At 33.8% G+C, this 5,364-nt stretch overlaps 1 long non-coding RNA gene across 1 annotated transcript; it reads left to right on the top strand.

Moving 5' to 3' along the window:
• The first annotated feature begins 1,409 nt into the window (after window positions 1–1,409).
• LOC107810457 (uncharacterized) lies at window positions 1,410–5,152 on the top strand. Its single transcript, XR_001653661.2, has 2 exons — window positions 1,410–1,573; window positions 5,016–5,152. It is a non-coding gene; the product is annotated as an uncharacterized LOC107810457 (long non-coding RNA).
• The last annotated feature ends 212 nt before the right edge of the window (window positions 5,153–5,364 follow it).

The following is a 5,364-nucleotide window of genomic DNA, read 5'->3' as shown; positions in this document are numbered from 1 at the left end:
GGGAACTCCCCGCTTTCTCTCAGTAACCGCCGGTCCGAACTGCTCCGAGGTCGAGCGTCGGTGGCCTCGAGGGATGAAACTCGACCGTGGTTTTGAGCCTTCGAGACATCGTAACGATGAAAAATTGGACCCTCCGATTTTACCGTATACAATTGTGCCCCGTCGTATTAAATTCATGGGTCCGCCTCTTGCTCGACATTCTTTAATTATAGTATTGTATCATTCTTTATGAGGGAAAAGCCGTGAAATAGGCTTGTTTGTTTCCTTTTAGTCAAAGAAAACTAAAGGAGTAATAACATTTATATACAGGTGCTGATATTAAAATTCAGTAGCAATTTGGAAGGTTATAATCACCTCTGTCCAGGATAGTCATAAAGTACGTACTTCAATCTTTTATATATTAAGGGTGTGTTTGGTACTAATCTAATTTTTTCATGTTTGATTGACTTAAATATTTAGGACTTACCTATCAAAAGTACAAGATGTATGGTTTGTCATACCAACAAGGGTTGTGGTGGAGTGATAAGTACTCCTTCATCCTTAACCAGAGGTCTCAAGTTCGATCCCCTGGGTATGAAATCGCCTTTATTAGGGAGCGCTTTATCTCCCAATGTGGGATTTTCCGACGCGAATCCGGATTAGTCGGGCCCCAATATGGGTACCGAATATCGGATGAAAAATCAAAAAAAATGTTTGGTTGGCCTCCAAACATCTGACCGGTTTTTTTTTTATGCAAAATCTCTTCTTCAACTTAATGAACCAAATGCCTACACCCACCCCTCTCCCTCAAAAGACAAAGGCCAAAAAAGAAAACAGATTTTTTTTTTTGGAAAAAGCCCTTTTGGTAGAAGTTTAGGTGAATTTTTTTATTATCTTAATTTATCTATTAATTCAAACCTGGATAACCAGTCTCCACTTGATTAATTTTACTAATTGCAATTAATTAAGTACTGCATAATATCATTATGGAAGAGTAAATATTACTATTAGTCTACTACTGTAACAATATTTTGCCACCTTACCAGCTAGTGGTCCTATGTTATTTAGACCGACAATTTTCTTGCATTCCAATTATTTAAAGGTCCCACTTTCAAGTAATGTTGTTATCGGTAGTTTGATTAGATTAGGAAACAAGTTATTTCATAATTAATTATTCCGAAATTTGTTATCTCACCCTCTCACAGGTATTAAAAAATACTATATTCCCGAGATTAGTTATATTACAATTTTATCCCAACTAAATATGGGATAAACTCATCTCAAATTTAATTTCAGGATTAATTATTTTTTATCTCTCATACCAGACGAACCCTTAGTTCCTTCTCTACACCTATAGTACCAAGCAAAACTTTCAGACATCAGTCCACAACTTTCTTCTTTTGCTATAAATATATGATGTAAGTGAGAGCACAACAACTACATCTGAAATATCAGAACAAACTTCCTTTGCTTGAGTTGAACTCCTTCCCCACGTTTCCAAAGTTTCAAATATATAAACCCTTAGGAAAAAGATGCAGCCTCTCAGAATGTGGAATCATGAGAAGGTGAGTGTTGAACAAGATGGAGAAGCAGGGTACGTGCTTTACTAACTCATGCATTACAGTCCGTTAACAAAGTTAGAGTCTAGCTTTATGAGTTTATGAGTTCGGAATAAGTATGATCTTATTATATATATGTGTGCATTTTAAAAAATTTCGCATATGCATACATTGTTCGAGTCGAAAACAAGGCTAAGTTGAACTCACGTGATTTGTCCTAGATCCGCCTCTGTTTGTTAGTCGGTTCCACAAGTTTTATGGGGTTAACCTACTACCTAATAAATACTAGGAGTACTATATGCTACCCCAAAAAGGAGAATAGTGTAACTCGCTATGTGTGTGATTCACCTGGTAGTTTGGTTGGGAAACAAATTATCTCAGGATTAATTATCTCGGGATTGTTATCCTATCCTTCCATAAAAAAAAACTTCAATCTTGAGATAATTGATCCCCGGATTAGTTATACCATAATTTTATCTCAATCAATATGAATAAATTCATCTCAAATTTAATTCCAAAATTAATTATCCCTTATCCCTCGTACCAAACGAGCCCACGTGTTAAATGAGTTAGTTCTTCATGTGCCCATCTTCCCCATCATGACCACTCAACCTTAATTATTATATGTACGATTTGCTGTGCCAAAGCATTTGCGGTGTGCGGAGCACTTTTTCCCAGCATTGACAGGTAACTAATTTTGTTCATTTTTCTGATTCTAACAATAGCGTTAAATTATTTATGCTTTGATCTGTTCTTCTCCTTGCTTGAGAAAGAATTTCAGAGCTTTTAATGATCATATATATAATTGTGAAGAGAAGTGATTATGTCCATGGGGATGAAAGATGCAATATTAATGTCAACAGTATAACAAAATATGCTTCAACCCGGCCTGTTGTCAATTTGTGTATTGTTTAAAATATTAATCCACTAATGTTGGAGTTAGTAAATGATTTACAAAGTAGGAATTATGCATAAAATTAGGGAATATGACTATTTGATAATTTAAACTTGGTGGGAACTAGAATCTGCACCAGCCACGTTGATGGCATGACAAATATGTATAATTATCAAATAATAATGCAAAAAATTAGAATGAAAAGAAATGTTTATATATGTCTTAAGTGGATGATACAAATTACAAGACAAACCACAAATATATTTATTCTCTTATGTAAATTCAGAATCAAAGCACAGTAAAACTTCAGTACCTGTAATATTTTTTTCTTCTCTTATGCAAATTTGATTTTTATAGAGACATGAGATAGATTCAGAACCTTTTCACACAGCCTAAATCAAAATTACAGATTTAGAAATTGCCAGAAAAAAATATTACTAGTACATAATTTACACTTTATTCGAATTTGTAATATTTATACACGTAGATATAGAGTATAGATACACACATTGTTGACGTACGGAAGTGACATTATTCTAATAATATAGTTGGAGAATTTTGACATTTTAAAGCTAATATATATACCATAAAGCTTAAAATTATTTCCTTAATTTTCAAACGAGTTGCAATATGTTTTGACCCACAAAATTTAAAAGGGATTTATAGTTGCAATGCCATAAAGCTACGCGTAGAAAGGGATTTAGGATGGGTTTTATGAGTTCAACTGAGGTCATTGTTGTATGCCAACAAAATTTGAAATATACACATATAACAAAGTTACATTCTAAATCTACGAATTTGCCTCGTATGTGACAATCCATTTCAAGTACGTCTTCTTATCTTCTTAATTAGAACAATGTAGTAAGCTTTATAAATTGCATATGAATTATCCTTCAATTTCCTTTGAGTTTTTTAATGGAATAGTTCATTGGTCTTCTTCAGATTTAACCACAATTTTTGAGAAGTATCATGACCAGCCCAAATATTTTTAATCAATTTTTTTTTTAATAAACCATATATTTTATTTTTAAAGTGAATATTTTGTGATAATATCGGAAAAATTCCATAGTTGAGCATCTTAAATAGACTTTGGCCCTAACTCAATCTCAAAAGCTAGCTCATGAGGTGAGGATTGCCAAGCCATATAAGGAGATCAAGTCCCCTATCCCTTAGCCGATGCGGGTAGAGCTGTCAATATGGCGGGGCTGGGCTAACTCAGTCCAGCCCGCGTGGGCTTTAGCAATTGACGAGTTGGGCTGGGCTAGCCCACCATTTTGATAGGCCTTTTAATGGTCAGCCCATCCTAGCCTTATGTGGGCTACGGGCCCCCACTGGCTGACCCATTATTTTTTAAAATATAATTTTATGTTTTTTTCTAAACTAAAAAAGATAAATATTTAAAAGTTAAAAAAGTCTTATCGGTTCTAATATATCATAATAAAAGTTAATAAATGCTTAAAAAAAGATAAATATTTTAAAATAACTTTTTATATGGTTCTAATATATCACAATAAACACTAAAATATATTGTTCCAATATATCATAATAAATACTAAAAAAATAAAAGACAAGACTATTCAAGAGAACGTCCATGACGCTTATGGGATATCCAACACCTCATCTTCATCAAACACTTGCGAGAAGGTTGTCTTAATATCTTCACTTTCATCTACATCTACAATTCGTATGCAATATTAATTAGTTAAATATTAAGAATAATTAAATTTTTAAAACTAATTAACGTTTTAAGACTTTGATCTTTTAATATGATGAGTTTAATAAACTTTAAGCTTGGGATACTCTTCTTCTTATTTTTTGTGTTATATACTTTTTATATTTTAAATACGTATTTTTATTAGGCCCACGTGCCGGCCCAGCCCGGCCTTAGTCAAGCCTCACGGGCCACTGGCTTACTCGGGCTGGGCTTAAAAGTCTCGTTTTTAAATGGGTTCCAAAAATTCTAGCCCAACCCTGCTAAATCACGGGCTGAGCTTGGCTGGCCCGACGGGCGAAGCCCATATTAACGGCTCTAGATGCGGGAGACTCAACACCCCTGCATGCTCAGGCATGCCAACTGAAGCGTGGACAATATAATATGAGGGCTTGGTGAATCAAAGAATTGAAATGGGTCGATTCGTCCATGGAATGACACAGTATAGTAGTTCTAAAAAAAATAGCCAAAAAATATATATTTGTTTTTTGTATATATATATAAATTATACAAATTTTATACACTTTTTGGCTACCGAATGTGCATAATTTCTAGCGCGGACTAAAAGTGAAAAAAACCCAAGAATTAAGTAAGGTTTCAACTGGATTTGAACTTGTGTTTTCATCGGACGAGAACATTTCACTACATGCCAGACTTCATAATCAAATTCTTTCTTCCTCTTTGTGTTTCAAACATTTCTAATTCTTACTTGATCTTCATTACTGGAGATAGCACTAAATTGTACTCTATTCATATGTATCCGTTGTGTTTGATCTTGTATTAAAGTTACATATACCAAAACTCAAGAGAATAGATCATCATCTTCAAGTTCTATATCTGTTTTTGAAAGAGAATTTTGTTTTTTGTTCAGATGTTATCAGTTTTGGGACAAGTACCAGGCCAGATTACTCTCAATCATAATACATTTATACAAGAACTCGCTCACACACAACTTTTGTGCCTAAGTATTGATTGTAAAAGTTGTATAAATGAAGATATTCTTGCAAATGACAGAGTTGTTTCGCAATAGGCAACCTTAGTCAGCGAGTTTAGCTAATACAGAGGCAGATCAACTAATTTTTGTCAAAATAATATGTTAAGCATTTAATAATGCATGGTCAAGTACTAGCAACTGGTATTGCCATCCAAAGACGGATCCAAAATTTAAATTTAAAGGTTCACCTTTTAAGATTTTTAGCACTTAACTTATTGTACTATTA

The sequence above is a fragment of the Nicotiana tabacum genome, chromosome 5 (genome assembly GCF_000715075.1).
Source record: "Nicotiana tabacum cultivar K326 chromosome 5, ASM71507v2, whole genome shotgun sequence".
Taxonomy (NCBI): Eukaryota; Viridiplantae; Streptophyta; class Magnoliopsida; order Solanales; family Solanaceae; genus Nicotiana; species Nicotiana tabacum.
Note: the sequence above shows the minus strand (reverse complement) of the source record. Positions and strands in the feature narration are given on the sequence as shown.